General features: G+C 36.7%; 1 long non-coding RNA gene across 1 annotated transcript in view; it reads left to right on the forward strand.

Moving 5' to 3' along the window:
• Positions 1–17,785, forward strand: part of LOC132221203 (uncharacterized) — a 42,183-nt gene extending 24,398 nt beyond the window's left edge. The window contains exon 3 of the long non-coding RNA XR_009449919.1: positions 17,714–17,785. This is a non-coding gene — a long non-coding RNA (uncharacterized LOC132221203). The remainder of the gene's footprint in view (positions 1–17,713) is intronic.
• Positions 17,786–20,242: the final 2,457 nt, after the last annotated feature.

Consider the following 20,242-nt stretch of genomic DNA (forward strand, 5'->3'; position numbering starts at 1 on the left):
CAGAGTAAGGTATAAAAATAAGGTATAAAAATAATCATTTAGAGTCACATTACCAAACAGAATAAAAAATTTACCAAGGAAATTGGCAGAATATGTCATAACCCAGAATAATGTTTTTTTCAAATATGGAAACATCAGTAGCTTCCTTTCTCCCAAGATTCAAATCATCTCTGATCACATGTTTCTTTTTTAAACCTCACTGACCATTCTGTTTAAAATCACAACTTTACGCCCCAACCAGCATTCCCATATACCTCTTCCTTGTTCTGTTGTTCGTCAACACTTCTCATCTTCTGAAAGACTGTATAATATACTTGTTCACACTGCTTTTTAAAAGGCCTTTCTCACTTCCAATAGAGAAACTTGTCTGTTTTGTTCATTGAATTAGCCCAAGAATTTAGAACAGTGCTTTGTCCTTAGTATGTGTTCAATAAATATTTGTAGATAGTGGAATAAAAAGTGCTGCCTTGCTCTTTTCATCTCTAATTTGTTTGCCTGAGTTTAATGACAATAGTAAAACTTCATTTGTAAAAGAAACTGCAAAAGAAAACTCTAGATTAGAGGAGAGAGAATCAGAATCACTAGGGTGTGGACCTTGCACAGTGTTTTTATATAGGCTCTGACTATCCTTGCTAATATTTTGGTGTTTATTGGTGCTCACATATTGAAACTCCTGTTGGGTTGAATGAATCCTGCAGGGGCTGTGCTGATCCTGGGCTCCAGGCTTCATTCAGTCTTGCCTCGACTAGAATTGGGGTCTTGTCACTCTTCAGGATGAACGGTTGGCTTCCAAGACATGCTCTCTAGCCAAACCCCAAATGCATTCCTTTTTCCTACAAAAACTTTTTTTTAACCATACCAACATGAAAGGCTTCCCAAAAATCCAGACCAACATTTGCCTTAATGGAGTCTGAAGTTCACTCTTCTGTTTATGATGTGTAAGAATTGAAGTGGGAGATATAAAGTTTGCAGCTATTATGTAATCGAAACCATTTGTGTTTTCCCAAAGAGGAAAAGGGAGGCTAGAAAGGGATGGGGAGACAGGGAGGAGGAAGAAAAGGAAAAATCCCAGAATTGGAAGCTTAGAGCCTGTGCAATGAGCAGGAAGTTGAAACTCATCCAGCTGTCACATAAGAACAGAAGAAAAATGCTTTATGTATTCAATCATTATTAAATGTTCTGCATGTCTATTTCCCACGTTATTTGCCAGTATATATTGGTTTTCAAATGCTAGCATTTTAAGAGCAGGAGAATATTTGCTTTTAAGATAAAAATTGTTTCATTTTTTGAAGGCCATAAAACAAAGCTTCCATGTGATGAAAGAGGGGAAAAAAGCGATACCCTTACTCGCAAGCATTCTCTACTGAAACCAAAAAGGCCTCTCCTGCCTTTAATTTTGAAAGGGGCTTTCTAAATGGAGGGCCACTCAAAGCTAAGTCAGTAGTGTGCCAGCTTCGCAAATACTAGTAGATTTTAGAAATAAATTCCAGTACTCAGTGATGGTGTGGAGGTAGACAGGACTTCAGGGCAAGAAAGTGCTTGCCAAGTGAGCTGCCAGTATATGGCTCTCCCATAGAGAACAGGTCCCTCCAAGCCACACTAGGAGATGGAAAATTTGGGGCAGTAAACGTCTTTGTGAACATTTTTTTCTTTTAGCTTCTACAAAATGGTCCGAACAGAGAAATCTCAATTAGAATTAAATCACTGAATTTATGAGTCTTAGCATTATGCAATACTAGGACTAGAAAATGAAGAACGCAGAGATGTCCCATCTGTCTCTCTTTTACAGATGAGAAAATGAGAGCCTTGAGAAAAGCCTGACTTCCCAAGGCCACATGTGTATTCATCGTCTAAGCCAAGCTTCACGCCCAGTTATATAGTTATTTGAGAATAAACATGAAATGTAGATATTATGACTCTGATTTAGGCATTTTTTCTTCTTTGGTCATCTAACAAGTGGCTCTCTGCTGTCCTTTAAAACCTTACAAAGGATCGTCTTACTTCTGGAGGTGGAAGCTCACATATCCACTCTTTAGTCCATTTACCTCATCCCTATAAAAGGCCATCTTGAGAACATATTTTATATACTTCAAGTCCACATAAACATAAAATCTGATCCCTTATAAATAGAAATGTTTGTGGTGGACTGTTAAAGAGCAACAGAGTTCTGATGCAGCTTTCCCACTGGCAGAGTTCCCAAATTCCCTTTAATGATGTCCATTTCTCCTAGAATTAAGGCTTTGTTTACTTCACCCTTACTCATTGCCCATTCACTCTAGCTCCTAAGTCCAGTTATCCTCTTTAGCTCTCTCTTTAGATATTTATATCTTGGCTTCATATCCAATACCTTTTTGGCTTCACATCAAAATTGCTTTCCAAGAAGCCTAAATAATCTTGACACGTTGATTGTCACCTCTTTACTGCCCTTGGTCTCTGAGTGGCATGTTTTTGTTTATCCAGTCCCTGTGCACAATACTGTGCTAAACTCCCCTTAACTGAGATAAATGTTATCCTCTTTCTTTTAATACATCCTAACTTCTTGATGCCTTTTACTTCTCTTACTTTCTATATTATGTTTGAAATAAATGGCTGTAAAATTATATGTCAGTCAGCTTTCTTCATCCCTATAACTCCTAAATTTATGGACTGTGCAGTTTTAAAAAAGAATAATTACATGAACACTAGTGTGTACACCATCAATCTTAAGAAATAGAATATTGTCAATATCATTGAAGCCCCCATAGGCTCCTCCTGATTGCATCTGCCTTCCTATTAGTTCAAAATGTTTGTTATTCCATTGTTTTTCTTTATAATTTTATCACTTCTGCCTATTCCTTGAACATATGTTTAGTTTCGCTTTTTTGAGGTTCACAAACACGGTATCATGTATATACTTCTGTGACTTGCTTTTCTGGCTCACTATTTTTAATTAATGTTTATCAACACATGTTGCTTAATTAATTTTCATTGCTGTAAGGAATTCCATTTATAACCATACCATCATGTACTTATCCTTCCTACTTTTGATGACAGATATTTGGGTAATTTCCAGTTATTTGCTTTTATAAAAAATTGCTGTTAGGAACACATTTATACATATCTCTCGGATTATTTATTAAAGAATTTCTGTAGGTTATAACATTAAGAGAAAATTTACTATTTCATAGGATACAAGAAGCTTCAACACAATTAGATAATGTCAAGTTATTTCCTAAAATGGTTGTACCAAGTTATATTTCCATTTGCTCAATGTTGTCACTAATACTCGGATTTGTCCAACATTTTTTTCTAATTTGTGTGTGCCTGTGTAAAATATTCTCATTTATGGTGTTAATATCGTTTCCCTAGGTACTAATAAAATTGAGCACTTTTAAAAATAGGCATATGGGCCATTCCTATTTTCTCCTCTGATACATGGGTATTGATGTATTTTGCCACTTCTAAAAATTGGATTGTTTGTCCTTTTAAAATTTATTCATTGTTCTTTACATATTCTAGCTTTCAAGCTTTTGAAATAATGTATTGTAAATATCCTCCTCTGGTTTGTGAGTTGTCTTTTTACTTTCCTAATGATCTGTTGTTATTTTTTTTTAGTTATTTTTTTGTGATTCCTAATTTTAATTTAGTCAAATCCACCTTTTTTCTATAATATATACTTTTTGTACTTTGTTTAAGATATTCTTCATGCCCTGACTGGTGTTGTTCAGTGGATAGAGTGTTGGTCCACAGACTGAAGGGTCTTGGGTTGGATTCTCAGTCAAGGGCATATACCTAAGTTGCAGATTTGGGGTGTGGGTGGGAGGCAACCAATCGAAGTGTCTCTCTCACATCAATGTTTCTCTCTCTCCCTCTCCTCCTCCCTCCCTCCATTCCACTCTCTCTCTAAAAAAAAAAAAAAAAAAAAAAAATCCATGGTGAGAATTTAAAAAAAAATTCTTCTCTTACTTGAATTCATAAACATATTCTTCTGTTTTCCCTGAAATTATAAAACTGTTCTCTTAATCTATGTGTGTTTTCCTGTGTGTTTAGTATGAAATGGAATCTTACTTTTTTCTTATGAATAACTAACTAGATCAATACCTTACAGAAAAAGTCTGATCTTTCCTAACCTGCAAAGACAACTCAAGTTTCCATATTTGGATGAATTTATTTTGGTCTCTCTACTTCATTCCACTGGCTATGTATTTATCCCTGCATCAATATCACACTTTCTTAATAATTAGAGCTTTTATTTTAAGGATAAATATCTGGTAAGATGAGTCCTTTTAACAAAGTTCTTCAAGAATGTCTTGGATACAACTCACCTCAGGCAATGAGTTGGGCATTTTTCCATTTTATTTCCTCTGATAAAGTATTACATATGTCCCCCCCCCCCATTGACCCCTTCTAGCCCGTTCCTGTCCCTCCACCCCAGGCCTTCACCACCCTATTGTCTGTGTCCATGGGTTATGCAGACACGCATATAAGTTCTTTGGTTGATCTCTTCCTACCCATGAAATTATCTGTTTCTTGAATGTTTGACAGACTTATTTGTAAAATGTCCTTACCTGGTGCTTTATTTGTGGAATGATTTTAACCATGGATTTAATTTCTTTAATAGTAGATTATTCTGGATTTTTATTTCTTCTAAGTGACTTTTATTGTTATATTTTTCTAATAATGTGTGCCTCACGTAGCTCCTGCAATTTATTGACATTTAGGTTTTAATTATATTCTCTTTTCTTTTTTAAAATGAGATGTTTCTCTATGTATGTCCCCTTTTCTATTCTTAATATTATTTATTTTCACCTTCTATTTTTTTCCTTGACAAATATTGCCAAAAGTGAATTAATTTTATTAAACTTTTACAAGACAGCCATTTGGCTTTTTAAAATCCTCTCTATTTCCATCTTTGCTTTCTCTTTTATTAACTATTCATTATCCATTTATTGTTACATTCCCCCTGATATTGACCTAGCCCTTTAGCAAAGAACTTCATATATGAGTACACAGTTTGCTGGTTTATCTTGTAGTGCTGATAAAGAGTGACAAGATTGGGAAATTTCACCCCATCCCCTCCTTGCCTTTAGCAGGAATTGGCCATTGCCCAATTGGGCAGAAGATGGCTTTGGATTTCAGAGGGTGGTATATGGTATTAGGAATATCCACAACCTCAGAGGGAGAGTCTGAAAAGGACACATTACACCTCTGACAGCCCTAATCACACTGACCACACACTTAATGTCAGAATGTTCCTACTTGGCTTCTTTAAACTACATACTAGTCAATTCCCAAATATGCTGTTCCTCACCCGTGTGAGAGAGATAACCTTTCCCACTGATTAAATATTTTGAGAGGCGAGGGAGTATTGATGAGCGCAGGCAAGGAGATGGAGTTGCTGAGGATGTAATGGATCCTTAAAAATGGACTCTTGACTATGAAATAAAATAAAAGAACAGAAAAGGGAAAACATATTGGCAATCATTTACCATTTATACGATAGTTTACAATTTTCTTTCTAAAGCATCCTAATAAACAAAAACTCATTTGGTCTCCTAACAGCCCCAACATCAGTAAAGAGGGCAGGGCAGGTGTCCTGAAGGATATAGAATGTGAAGCAAGTGCTTGGGGGTAGTTTCCTTGGGAAAGGAAGTCATCAACTTGACTGAAGACAGACTTTATAATGAAACAGCTGATAATAGATTTTAAAAACTCTCCCGTTGAATTTCTGTGATGCCTAGAGCGTCTCCAGTAGATTTTTAGATGAACTTGGTTAACAGGCAAGTTGTTTACATTGGTATGGCCTTCCTGAGAGTCGTCATTATTCTTTAGATTGATTTCCTTTTCAGGATCCAAGATATAATATACATCTTTAATTTATCTCATCACTCTTATGGGGCACTTTCCAGCATATGCTATTGAATTTGTTAAGTGAAGGCATATCTCTATTTTGTAATCCATGAAAGCTGGTATTAAAGACAAAATAAATATACTTCAGGAAAGATAACATTTTTCACAACAGATGTGAGAGCAAAGAAACTGCTGACATGTTTATTAGCAATGGATAAACTGAATGTTTCAGTTTGGCCCAGCACCCAGAAAATGCAGATGTGTATCCAGATGCAAACCTCTACAGTCTGCAAAAGAAAATTTGTATTGGACATTCTACAAGATTTCTGGCACTTCCTGCTTGACAAGAAGTATCCTCAAGAGCCACCAATCTCATGATATTTTGGTAGTTGTTTTTTTTCTCTTTCCTTGCTCTGGTAAGAGCTAAGGAGTGCAGCAGGGCACAGTATTTACATAATAAAACACCAGAACTGAGAAATTTACTAAACTAGTTTTTCTTTATTAATCTTCACCTGAGTATATTTTTTCCATTGCTTTTTAGAGAGGGTGTAAGAGAGGGAAGAAGAAGGAAGGGAGAGAGAGAAATAGAGAAACATGGTTATGAGAGAGACCACATTTTAACATCAACTGGCCACCTCCTGCACATGCCCCAACCAGGGATGGGTAGCGAACCCACAACCCAGGTATGTTCTGTTGACTGGGAATCAAACCCAAGACCCTTTGGTGGGTGGACCAATGCTCCAACCATTGAGCAACACCAGCCAGGGCTGAACTATTTTTGACCTTCAAGTTAGAATAAAAAGGTGGGTCTAGCTGAGACTATAGGATGCCTGGGTCATCTTTCTGCACTCTAGGTACAGAAAGTTTACTATTTTTGAGTAAACTAAGCATTCTTTAATTCTTGCAAACATTTGTTTAAATGCATAAGGCCTCAGTTTAATTCCTTGATTTGTTTTTCCCTTGATGGGAAAGTACTTGACTAAGGTCTTAGCAAATCTCACCATTTAGTGACATTTTTTACATATCGACAAGTACCAACCAGGAAGTCAAACTCAACGTAGAAATCCATGCTTTTAATAATATTTATTTAGAATAAAATATACATTAGGCAGTGCCTCAAAACTAAGAATTTGGCATTGTGTCTGTCTACTCTGGTTGTATATGGTCACCAAGTCAATTAAATTTTTGATTAAAGTATATTTCTGACTATTTCACCAATAAAATTTTTTTAAATGACAATATTAATAGCTACCATTTATTTAACCACATATGCCAAGTACTGTGCTGTTTGCTTTACATGAAATAGTCACTAACATTTTTGAGCATTTAGTGTGCTACACACTAAGTTTTTATTGGAATTATTTCATTTACTTCTTTCAAAAACTCCTCGAAGTCTCATGATTACACTAGTTATGTATTTTATAGATGACAAAACTATGGCTTAGAAAATTTGACATTCAGTAAGATTTTCAAAAGAAAATCTAGTGGGGGAAAACTTGTAAGATGTTTTTATTGTTTTTGTAGCATTGAGATTGTTTTTATGAACTTGTTTAGAACTCAGAAGTCCTTGAAAGTTGCTATGGTGTTTATTCCATAAATCTAAGAAATCATATACCAATTTGCTGATGGCTGGCCATTGCTGTTCTCAGTGCCAGGAGAATGTGAGCCTGTGATGTGTTGCTCAAACAACTGAGCTTATTGGAGGCAGCAGGACTCAGAAACCAAGAATCTACGGCAGAGAACATGGGATTAAAACAAAAATTAGGTTTTGCTCAGTGGGTAGAGCATCGGCCTGTACACTGAAAGGGGTCCCGGGTTTGATTCTGTTCAAGGGCACATGCCTGGATTTTGGGCTCAATCCCCAGTAGGAGACATGCAGGAGGCAGCCTATCAATGATTCTTTCTCATCATTGATGTTTTTATCTCTCTCCCTCTCCCTCTCTGAAATCAATAAAAATATTTTTAAAAATTAGGACAAAATAAGTAGATGTTTAAGATATTGGATTTACATCTGATTGAGCAGCAATAGCAAAGTGAAAGTATTCAAAAAGCTAGAAAGCAGTATTCATGGGCCCCTTCTAGTCTGGCTCCTTTCTCTCTTTATTTCATACTGTAGAACTTGATCTGGAACTTGTGGTAGAAAGTCATCAATGTGGATGGAATTTGAGGCATCATGTTAAATTAATGTCCTTGTGTACATGTTTCTGATACGATAGCAATGCATAATTATATTTTCAGGAGTGTCTAGAAACAGACCATTTTGAATATTTGTTTCTACAAGCCAAATATAATATTTTAACAATTTTTTGTTACAAAGAAATACAGTGATTATGGAAATGTGCATACCTTTTGTCAGACTTACTCATCTTTGTATTTTATGAGAGCCACCCAAGAAAAATCAATTTAATTTGCTTCACAGTCACATCCTATTTAAGATCCCAAACCATGTTACCCTGCTTGGTCATTTACCTTATTCACCAGACATGCTTCTAAATGGTTGTGACTATTGCTAACATTCAAATCCACTCTTTAAAAGTGCAGATTTGCAGCACTGAGTAGATAGGAGAGAATGTTTTACAGGCTGCTATGGCAACATAAAAAGCGTAATCACAAGAAATGTTTGGACTGTGAAACAGCAACGGCATTACAATATATTGTTTCCTAAGGCAACTGCTTTCTTAAAATGTAAAGTGAGAAGTATTTCCTTTGAACATACCAAACTTTATATATTTAGAGCAGTTGTTTTCAAACTCCAATGTTTATAGAGTAAATTAGGAATATTAAAATAAATCTGCAGAGTGGATCCATTCATAGAAACCTTGGGATCCAAGTCTCAAATAATCCAGTGGGTCTTCAACAGACTCGGGGATCTGCATTTCAAAAAGCTCTCCCAAGGGATTATCAGGCACGTGATCAACAGGACATTTTCTACAATATACCCATCTGGACATATTACTACATAGTCACACTCAGTACACCCAGGAACATAACTTGACTATTCCATGTTTGCTTTCTTTAAACCATCTTGAGATTGCTTAATACCATGTTTGGACTCTTGTGGTTATTTTTAGTTTCACCTTAAGTATAATAATTAAACTTTTTACTATGACCTTAAGCTAGTCATTCTTAGTGGATTACAAATGAAATCCCTAAGATTCAGAATGTAACCTCTCCACAGTGTCCAGGACTACAGGCAGATGGCTTTGTCTGTACTTGGATTTTATAGTAGCCCTTAGGAAGGAAGTATGGTTTCACGGGTATATCAAAGTGTATAGGACAAAGTCCCAGCTTTGAGGACACTTCTAATCTAGAGTGGAAACAATCCAAACATCCATTTAGAGTGGAGTGGATAAACAAACTGTGATGAGTTCACCCAGGGGAGTGCTATGCAGTAGTGGGAATGAATGAACTATAGCTGGATGCACCAACATGGATGAATAATATCACAAATACAAGTTCAGCAAATTAAGTGAGTTATTAAATAATACAATCAGAGTGACTTCATTCATAGAAAACTCAAAACAGGCAACAGGAGCCATACATTTAAGAATGTATACATTAGTGACAAAACTATAAAGAAAAACAATTAATGCCACAAAAATCAAGATAATAGTTACTGATGGAGTAGTTATGATGAGGAAGGAGCATACAGAGTGGATTTGGGTGCTATCAGTGTTCTAGTTCTTGACATGGGTTGTGGTTACATAGGTGTTTGCTTTACAATTATTTGTTAACTAGAGGCCCAGTGCACAAATTTGTGCACAGGTAGGGGCTGGCTGGGGGGAGGGGCGGCGGGAGGTTGGCCAGCCAGCCCTGCCCCCATCGGACCAGTTGGGACAACTGCAGTGGGCATCATAGCAACTAGTAATTCCGGTCGCTTGACTTTTACATATATAAATTATGTTAAAAGACACATATAAAGTTTACTCTGTTTTACTTACCAAACACATACAATAATTAATCAAATATAAGAGTGAAGTCTGGAATTTCTATGGTTATCATACACACAGACATTACACATGGATATTTATCTATTACTGTGTACCACTTACCCAAACTTAGTAACCTAAAACAACATTATTTTATTGTTATTATGATTTTGTGAATTGACCAGGCTTAGCTGGACAAGGGCAGAATGGTTTAAGATTGCTTCTTCTCTCAATGTGGGGCCCCTCAGTGGGATTCCTGTTAGGGCTGGGGCTGATGAGGCATCTTCCTCTCTCCGGGGCCTCTGTGGCAGGATAGACTGCTTTATCTTGTGGCGTAGGGCTCCAGTCAAAAACTTCCAAGATGATAAACCTTAGAATGCAAGTGCTTATCAAACCTGTTTGCATCATGCTTGATTATGTCTCAATGAACTCAAAGCCAAGGCCATGAAAACCATAGCGGGGGCATGCTTTATTGGGAGCCACCAATGTAACTGTGTACCACAATTGTGTGTGTGTGTGTGTGTGTGTGTGTATTATATATATACACACACAGATATACACATATAGATTATGTAATGATATATATGTGTGTAAATAGGTAGATGATAGATAGATAGATGATAGGTGAAAAGTCTCAATAGTCTAAGGATGGCTCCACTTGAAGATAAGAGAATGGTTCAAGTGATTACTGTGTCCCTCCCAAATTTAAGATTCTGATATTTGTTCTGTGAGTCACAAGGTTCCTTTTTGTACAGTCACTGTCATCTCTATTTTCCTTAGTCCAAGTTGACTAAAGTAACCAGTAAACAAATTAGATGCTAAAAAAAAAAAGAAAGAAAAAACTATTGCTGAAATTCTGCCATTTCAGCTGACACCGACATGGCTGTGGTCATCTGCAAATACATACCTGGTACTTAGAAAGAGCAGCCATCAGCACTGCTGTACTGGTTTCTAGGCTCAGTTGGAAGTTAACAGCAGCTGCATTTGACTTTCTTCAGCCAGAATATCCTTTCAATGGTAACACAATAATGACTTTTTTACTAGCTTGGGAGGTACCATAAACACCAAGTAAAGAACACTTCAGCTTTTGGCCCCACTCTGGGAGCACATGGGTATGTCCTGTGGGAGGTGTTTTGAGTACTAGTACATGGTTCCTGAGATTTGCCACATGAGATTTGGTGTAAGACATAAAGCAGGCAGGGAGGGATCCTTGAAAGGAAAGCCAACAAGCATGCTGATCACATAGCTTTGGGAATGTGTTTTAGCAGTTTGGCTGAAAGCCTGCCCTAGTTTAGCATTTCTTGTAAGCAGTTATGTAGTAATCCTTTTTCTATCAGGCCATAAGCTCTCAGGGGACATGAACTAGATTGTTTGCTCTCCTTGTAACTCCCCAATAGAACCCTGAACTCACTAGTACACTGTACCCCATGGACACTCACTCACTGTTGATGGCCTGGCAAACCCAAATCTCAAAATCCAGAATCATTATTAGCATGTTTAACCAAATATTTTTGGAGTTTGAAAGAGGTCTTATTTTGAGTTTGAGGTGAATGCCCACCTACTCCTTTATTCCAAACAGCCCTGTGTGTCTATTTCCATAACCAGATACATATTTACAAAGGACTCAGCTCAGCTAACTGCCCCTTGGCATATCACAGACCCTCATGCTCAGGCTCCTTCTCCAAGCCCTTGAGAACTGTCCACACTAAAGGGTGGCAATTCAGTCTTTCACCAAGCCTGGATAAGGTGATGCTCCTGAAATGTTCTAGAATACAAAGAACAGAATTCTACAGCAGATTTCTCTCTTGGTCTTTCCCTCTTATATGCATTGACTGAAACATGTATCCATATGTTTAAAGCCATATAATGGGACTTCCAATTTTTCTTTTTACATCATACTGTTCTCTAAAGAGAACCTCAATTAATGACTTATGTGTCCATATTTTTATTTGAAAATCATATTTGAAGTGTAATGAATGATCCACCAGTAAACAATACTGAAATATGTACTTGTTGAATGAATGTTGGTGATTCACTTCAGGAGACAGGCAATCATTTGGGTGTGTACCATGGGTCAGATACTGTTGTTCTCAGTATCTGAAAGGCTGTCTAGAATCCAATAATCTATCATTGTGAAACTGGTCATTTCCCGACATATCTCCCTTTCTCTTTTAATTTTTCAAGATGAAGTGATGAAACTAAAAACCTTCACTCTTTATTTTATCTGAATTTACATTTTCAGGTTGGGTTTGACTCCTCTATACCATATACTTCCAGCTATATATTTCACATGAAGACAGAATTTTGTGAAGTGTGTGTCAAGTACAAATCTCATATTAGTGAGATTAATCTATTATCTATTTCCCTTCTTAAATCTAACACCCCTTTTAAAAAGTTTTGATGGAGCCTTTATAAGGAAACATGAAAATAACTCTAGAGGGTAGAGACCACCCAATCTACAACTATTTAACAATACTGGTAGGATTCCTATTGTTTTGCGAGGAGGATTACCATGGCAACAGTGCCAGATTTTTCACTACTTTCATGTAGGGCATGGTGACATCTCTCTGGGTAGTTATTGCTTTACATAATGTTGCCACAGTTGAATGACAAAGGTTACCAACATAACAGCTGTGGCCAGTTGGGAGAAGGCATGTTCTCTGGTCATGATTCTCAGAGGCAGGTTACATGATTTCCACCTGTTGGGAAACCACTAGAAAGATGGTTCCTCTTCAGACACCTATCTGGCCTGAGAATCCTATACTGGGGTCTCTCTCTTCTCTCTTCACACTGGCCAGAATAAAAGTGAATTCTGTGCTTCCCAACATCAGAGCTACCCTTCCTCAAAGTTTCTTCTAACCACCATCATATTCAGGTTTTTAAAAGCTACCACTTACTTTCCTTCTGGGATATTTGGATGTTTGAGAGAGATATCTTTCCAAAAGTTTTATGACCAAAGCACATACTAGTTTTGAGAAAAATACTTATTTCTTGGCCTAAAATGAGAAGATGTATGAATGGGAAAATAAGTTACTTGGGTGTGATAACTGAGTAGCTGGCAACATTAAGTTTATATCTCTTTCAAACTTAGTATGTTTGAAAGAGATATTGACTTTTAAATATTTTTATTGATTTCAGAGAGAAAGGGAGAGGGAGAGAGAGATAGAAAATCAGTGATGAGAGAGAATTATTGATCAGCTGCCTCCTGCACATCCCACACTGGGGATCAAGCCCACAACCCAGGCATGTGCCCAGACCAGGAATCGAGCTGTGACTTCCTAGTTCAGCCACAGGTCGATGCTCAACCATTGAGTCATGCTGGCCGGGTGAGATATTAATTTTTAATTATGAGAAGTGGTAACCTGCTATGCTCTCAAAACCACAGTGTTTAAAAATGCTTTAAAAAATTAACAAATAACAGAAAAATATTGTAATGAAATTGATTCCAATTGGCCAAGATGCTCACTTCTCTCTTGATAAATCAGCATTAATCATTATTTGCCTACATTAAGAATGTGTTCCTGTTAGAGGTAAAAATAGATCCCTAAGTGTCTGTGTGAAACCCTCATGAACACATGCATTTGTCATTCTTCAGCCAGGGTCAAGCAGCACTTAACCCATCCCACAGCAGCTAGGAGGATGACTCGCTTCTAGAAAGTTGCTGCTCTTAAACAGTTATAGTATCAGGAGACTTTGAGCAACAGACCAGTGATTTCCAAATACATCTAAAGATGCAAGCTAAGCCAGGACACATCCTCTTTTTATCTTGTTTAAGTTTTGGAAGTTTGGGAAATATTCACTGCTGAAAAAATTTTCCTTGATAGAGTTAGGAAAGAACATTAAGATTTTATGCTTTAAAAAAATTAGATGGTGCCCTATCCGGTTTGGCTCAGTGGATAGAACGTCGGCCTGCAGACTGAAGGGTCCCAGGTTCGATTCCGGTCAAGGGCATGTACCTTGGTTATGGGCACATCCCCAGTGGGGGGTGTGCAGGAGGCAGCTGATCAATGTTTCTCTCTCATCGATGTTTCTCTCTCCTCGATGTTTCTACCTCTCTATCCCTCTCCCTTCCTCTCTGTAAAAAATCAATAAAAATATATTTTACAAAAATTAGATGGTATTAGAGGGTTTTTTTAATACAAAGGCAGGTGAAAAAAATTTTTGTATTGTTTTGATCATCCTGATAAAGGGACAGAGAAGAAGGAAATTTCAAAAAATAAAATAAAATATGTTTTTATTGTTTTGAGTCAATATTTCATGCATGTTGATTTTCAAACAAAGGATTTTGACCTGAGAGTTATGGGGGCAGGTGGGAGTGGTGGAGGGGGAGAGGGCTGAGGGGAGGAGAGAAAAAAGAGAAAAGTTCTGTGCATGTGGGGAGCAGAGAGGTGTTTATGAATGTGATCCGGATTAGAGGAGTGGTAACAGTGATGAGCTAACTGAGTTAGTAAGAGCATGAGGCAATGAATTTGACAGCCCTGGTTTCAAACCTAGCCTTCACCACTGGTTGTCAGTGACACTTGGGACAAATTATTTAACCTCCTTGCTTTCACCTCCTAATCTGTAATAGGTGCAGAGCAACATGAAATCTACATTGCTTTTAGAATTGAATGAGATCACACATAAAGCCCTGAACACAGTGCCTGACCCAGCTTAAAGCTGCTGTTAGAGTTTTTATTATTCTCTTCTGGCAACAGATTTTTGCGGCTGTTTTGACAGTTTAACCTCACATCTCCACCAAGTTGCCAAAAGAGAATTTTCCATCCCTGCCCCTCTTAACCACACCCTGCTTTAATCATGAACCAGATTTCAACACCATCCCTGAGAGGTCACCACCTTCTACAGATTTTCTCTGTGTAGTTTTAAATTTCACTGCACCTACAAATGTTAAAAGCAATCTATCAACCAAAGTGATACTTAGCACCTCTTATTAAGAGACTGTACTGTTAGAGTATGCCCTTACAGTCTAGAAAGGGAAAACATGTTAGACATGAGTGAGGACATTCACAATACCCTCCATTCCAATGACTTCAAGACAGTACTCTATGTTTCGTTCAGGCAGGAAGAGTTTATGCTTTATAAGCCGTCTCTCCAAGGCTACCAATATCTCAGCAATGTCAGCATCATCCAACACCTCTACATAAGCTCCTATCTATCTATCTATCTATCTATCTATCTATCTATCTATCTATCTATCTATCTATCTACCTACCTACCTATCTATCCATCCATCCATCCATCCCTTCATTTATCTTACAAAATAGTTCCAATGATGGAGCACTGTAGGTTTAAAAAATTTTTTCTCCTCACATTTGATTGATGTTCTGTGTTTTTGTGTTGTTGGTTTTTTTTGTTTGTCTTTTCAGATTTCAATTTTGTCGTGAAACACACCACACCCAATTTATAATGTAATTATCCCCAGAACATTGGGAACTTCAATTTTGGAATGGATCTTGACAATTCAGTTATTCTCCATCTGTATCAGCTACTTCTTGTGCAATGATGGAAAGCATAACTAAATCTGGCTTTCACAACAACAAAAGCAGAGGGGGGAGTAGAAGCTAATTTTTTGGCTCTCTGAACCAAAAAAGGTAAGGGTAGAACCAGCTAGGGCAGTGGTTCTCAACCTTGGCTACACATTAGAATCACCTGGGAATCTTTTTAAAATCCCGATTTTAAAAAGAAATTTAAAAATCATCCTCCAGAAATTCTGTTTCTTTGTTATGGGGTGGGGCCACAACATTAGTAACAAAGAAACAGAATTTCCAGAGGATGAGGCCCAGAAATCAGAATTTTAAAAAGATTCCCAGGTGATTCTAATGTGCAGCCAAGGTTGAGAACCACTGAGCTAGGGGCTTGACAGGTGCCAATAAACATTAATTGTGCTACACACTTCAGTTCTACATTTTTAAAGTGGTTGCTTCATTCTTACATTCCATGAGACGGCAAGCTCCAAATCCAGTTGGCCCCAAGTTTATGTCTAAGAAAGAAGAGAGTTTCTTTTTATCCCCACCTCTCTTTCTCTCGAGTCCTATCAAAAGACACATTGGATGGGAGAATTCTGTGAACAGAGAAGGTCAAATGGATGCTAGGTACAATTGCAAGATAGCTGGTGAACTGTACTCTCCTCAAGTAGCTGCAAGGCAAGAATAAAATGATTCTTTAAATTTGGCTACCCTGAAACTTCACACTTTCACCTTTACTGGGCTATTTGGAAGTAACCAACCTATATGGCCATCTCAAAGTATCTCATCATATGCTAAGTAGCTTCTCACCAAGTGTTAGTCAAGCAGTATAGTTTGAAGAAACATACAACTATACCGCAGCTTTCATAATACCCACCTCTTCATGTAAGCTATCAGACATTTCATCCTAATGTTAAGGGGAAATAACAAGGAGATAATAACTCCTTTGGATTTGTGTGCTGTGCATACACAGTTTAAAACAAAACAAAATAAAACAGACAATCAAACAAAAACAGAGAGCAGCTTATACCTTTGAGATACATGAGATCCATAAAGATTATTCTCTCTTAAGTCCACACTTACGTGGACCCAGGGTGCACAAGATAATGTGGTACGTTACTGCTCCCTTTACTGAGAAAGCTCAGAGGGTTCCTGGGAATGCTCCCTATGACTTCAGGAAATCAAATAGAACACGGATTTGCCTGAGACCATACATTTTGGAGTCTGTGTTATCTTGGCCAAGACTTATTCTTCATAATCATGATAGTTGTCATTTCAGAAAAATTTAGAATGACTTAAATTGTTATTGATGATTCATTGGATAGGAATGTACATGGTTTAAGTTTCATGAAATGAGGAGAAAGAGCTTGTTAAATACAGTCAGGGCTTTTTGAAAGATTGTAGATAGAATTTTAAAGCAATTTAAATGAAAAAACTTTTCCAAACAGATTACAGCTGTAATCCTATATAATAAAAGCATAGTATGCAAATTGTCCCCTCCACTAGGAGTTTGACCAGGGACAGGTCCGGCCGGAGGAAGGGAGAGAGGCCCTGGCCTGCAGGAAGCAACCACTAGTGACCATACCAGTGCATGAATGTAGGGCACAGAGAGAAAGGCAAGGGCTATGTGTTGCTATTTAGGTCTAATAACCCAAAATGGATTAGTTGACATTTTTGCTTCCCTTTTATGAACATGGATCCAATATTCAGTTGTTCAAAAGCAGATTTCCAAGTGTGTATGTTTTCTAAGAAATTAATGTTTTTCTTTCTTTTGCGGGACACTTTTGAACTTAAAGAGAAAACATTTACAAAAGGCTAGATGAAAACTGGTATGAATTGTAAAGTGAAAATTTTGGATTATTCAAGGACTTTAATTATTCATGTTTCTTTTGGATTTAGTTAATACAAACTAAGTTGAATTGCTCTATCACTTTTTCATGTGTTACTAGTTTTCATCCTGTTGTAGTCCAAATATACCTTCTTTTGAAAAAAGCAGTGCTGAATATCCCAAGAATTCACTATGACATGGAACAGCCCCATCTTGAATGGGCGTATGTGAAAGTTGAAATCTGAAGTAAAATTTGAAGGCCTATTTACAAGCTTGCCCTTTAGTGTTCCCAATTTAGCCTTACTCCTCCTCACTTTTTACTGGCCTCTTTCTGGAAAGCTGGACAGCTCTTCGATGTTCAGGATAACTGCTCAAGTTACACTCTATATGGAAGCCCTGGCACTCTGCTAGTTTTATATGAGGGTTTTATTAAATCTATGCCAAACAGCTTCCCATCATTGGATCAGCTAAAGATGAAAGTTTTTTGCTCAAGTGACATTTTGTATTAAAAGCAGTTTGTGTGTGTGTGTGTGTGTGTGTGTGTGTGTGTGTGTGTGTGTGTGAAAAGATGGATATTTGCCTATATCAGATACTGGGTTTTCATACTAACACACATCAAAGGAAAAGTTTGCTTCCTAACTGGTTCTCATGTTTTCTTCTAGTTGGCTTCTCATCAAGATGATTCAGAAAATGCTGCTGAGCTGTGGTGCACAAACAAGGACATGAGGTACTGGTGACTCAAACCTTATCAGATAGGCTGAGGATTCTCTGTAGAGTCCAGGGAGTGAGTGTCCACTTGAAAAGACATGTAGGCAGAAACATGGGAAAACTTGGTTGTAACAAACTAAATGGAGAGTGCAGTGCATTTGTTTGGAGCATGTAAGCATTTAGCATTATGGTATGTGTATGGCAATTATTGAGAAGAGTAAAACCCATGATGGCAGCCTCATTATCCTCCCCTGTAGAAGAGTGGCACTAATGGGTCCTAGAAGAGTCTTGTAAATTTTAGTAAAAATCAAAACTTTTTAATTGACAATTAAGACATTTGGCTATGATTATAAACTCAGAGAAAGACATGGGATTGTAGGCTTTCCAATCAGGTCTGAACTTGTTTGTTTGCTTTTCAACATTCGGGCTGATTAAAAATACTTTTAGTTGATGGAAATTTGGGTTGTTTCCAGCTTGGGGCTATTATAAATAAATCTTCTATAAACATTTGAGTACAAGTCTTTGGGTGGGTTATGTTTTTATTTCTCTTGAGTAAAAGCAAAGAGCAAAATTTGTGGGCTATCTGGTAAGTATATGCATGTTATTGGTATGGCTAAACATACAGAAGTGATTGTACAATTTTGCATTTCCACCAGCAATATATATGAGCTATAGTTGTTCCATATCCTTGCCAACACTTGGTATGGTCAGTTTTTTTTAATTTTTGCCATTCTATTGGGTGTGTATTTGTATCTTATTGTGGTTTTATTTGCATTACCCTAACGAATAATAATAACCTTGAGCATCTTTTTCTGTGTTTATTTGTTACCTTCATATATACTTTGGTGATAGGTCTGCTAAAATATTGTGCTTACTTTTTTATGTTGTTTGACTTTTCATTATTGAGTTGTAAATATTTTTATGTCTATTATATAGGTTCTTTGTCAGATACATTTTTTTGAAATATTTGCCTTTTCATTTTCTAAATACTGTTTTTAAATGAGCTACTAGCCTTTTAAATTTTGTTGGGCTTCAATGTATCAATTATTTTTTATCATTTGCAGATTTTTTTTGTTCAATCTAGGATATCTTTAGCTGAAGGTTACAAAGATTTTCTCAATTGTTCTTTCAGAAGGGTTATAGTTTTAGCACTTACATTTAGGTCTATAATCCATTTTGAGTTAATTTTTCTACATGATGAAAATAAGGGTCAAGTTTAATCTTTTTCATTGTGAATATCTAATTGCTCCAGCACCATTTGTTGATAAAATTACCCTTTCCCCATTGAAATACCTCAGAACCTTTGTCATAATACATTGACCCAATATGTATTTGTCTGTTGCTGGACTGTCAGTTCTATCCCATTGATCTATATTTCTATCTTTTTTGCCAACACCATTCTATCTGGATTAATGTAGCTTTACAGGCTTAAAAGTAGGTAGTGTAAGTCCTACAACTTGATTTTTCTGTTTCAGATTTTATCAGGGGCAATTTTAGATCCTTTGTCTTTCCATATAAATTTTAAAATTAGCTTTTCAATTTCTACAAAAATAAAGCTATTTGTCTGGTTTTGCATTGAATCTATAGATTAATTTGGGAAGAATTAACATCTTAATATTGAGTCTTCTAATCCATGGAAATGGCATATATCTCCATTTTATTTGTCTTTTAACTTTCACTTCACAATGTGTTATAGTTTCCAATGTACAGGTCTTTATAAGCTTTCACTCCTACTCTCTACTCCATCTCCTCCTAGTAAGCATTGATCTGCTTTCTGTCACTAAAGATCAGTGATGTGAACCTTTTGAGCTCGGCATGTCAGCATTTTGAAAAACCCTAACTTAACTCTGGTGCCGTGTCACATATAGAAATTTTTTGATATTTGCAACCATAGTAAAACAAAGATTTATATTTTTGATATTTATTTTATATATTTAAATGCCATTTAACAAAGAAAATGTGTTCGTGTGTCACGTCTGACACGCGTGTCATAGGTTCGCCATCACTGCTATAGATTAATTTGTTTTCTATACTTTCAAGTAAGTAGAATCATACTTTTCTGTTCGACTTCCTTTACTCAGTATAATTATTTTGAGAGTCACTCACATTGTAGTGTGAATCAACAGTTCATTCCTTTTTATTGCTTAATAGTATTTCCTTATATCAGTGGTTCTCAACCTTCCTAATGCTGCGACCCTTTAATACAGTTCCTCATGTTGTGCTGACCCCCAACCATAAAATTATTTTTGTTACTACTTCATAACTGTAATTTTGCTACTGTTATGAATTGTAATGTAAATATCTGATATGCAAGATATATTTTCATTGTTACAAATTGAACATAATTAAAGCATAGTGATTAATCACAAAAACAATGTGTAATTATATATGTGTTTTCTGATGGTCTTAGGTGACCCCTGTGAAAGGGTCATTCGACCCCCAAAGAGGTCGCGACCCACAGATTGAGAACTACTGCCTTATAT

The sequence above is a fragment of the Myotis daubentonii genome, chromosome 18 (genome assembly GCF_963259705.1).
Source record: "Myotis daubentonii chromosome 18, mMyoDau2.1, whole genome shotgun sequence".
NCBI lineage: Eukaryota > Metazoa > Chordata > Mammalia > Chiroptera > Vespertilionidae > Myotis > Myotis daubentonii.